Source organism: Corvus brachyrhynchos, unplaced genomic scaffold (assembly GCF_000691975.1).
Source record: "Corvus brachyrhynchos isolate BGI_N302 unplaced genomic scaffold, ASM69197v1 scaffold193, whole genome shotgun sequence".
NCBI lineage: Eukaryota > Metazoa > Chordata > Aves > Passeriformes > Corvidae > Corvus > Corvus brachyrhynchos.
This window is the reverse complement of record NW_008237087.1, coordinates 516,609-516,925: the sequence shown is the minus strand read 5'-3', so window position 1 is coordinate 516,925 and position 317 is coordinate 516,609.

Sequence of the window (317 nt, the reverse complement as noted above, 5' to 3'; positions counted from 1 at the left end):
GTGGCACCGGGGTAGCCACCGCCCCGGCTGTGACAGCGGACCTGGGACCGCGCAGAGCACCCGCGCCCACCGGGAACCACTGCATCCACCGGGAACCGCCGCACCCAGAGGGGAATCCCAGCCCTGCGGTCCCCCGCACCCACGGAGAAACCCAACTCCAGCCCCGCGCGCTGCCCCGACGGGACTTTCCCGGCTCACAAAGTTCCCGGGCCTCAGGAGCCCCCGCGGTGGCACCGGGAGTGGCGTCACCCCCCGGGGCTGTCCCGGGTGGGGTGTTCCCCGCGGCCCCGCGGCCACTGCCCATCCCTCCGGGCACC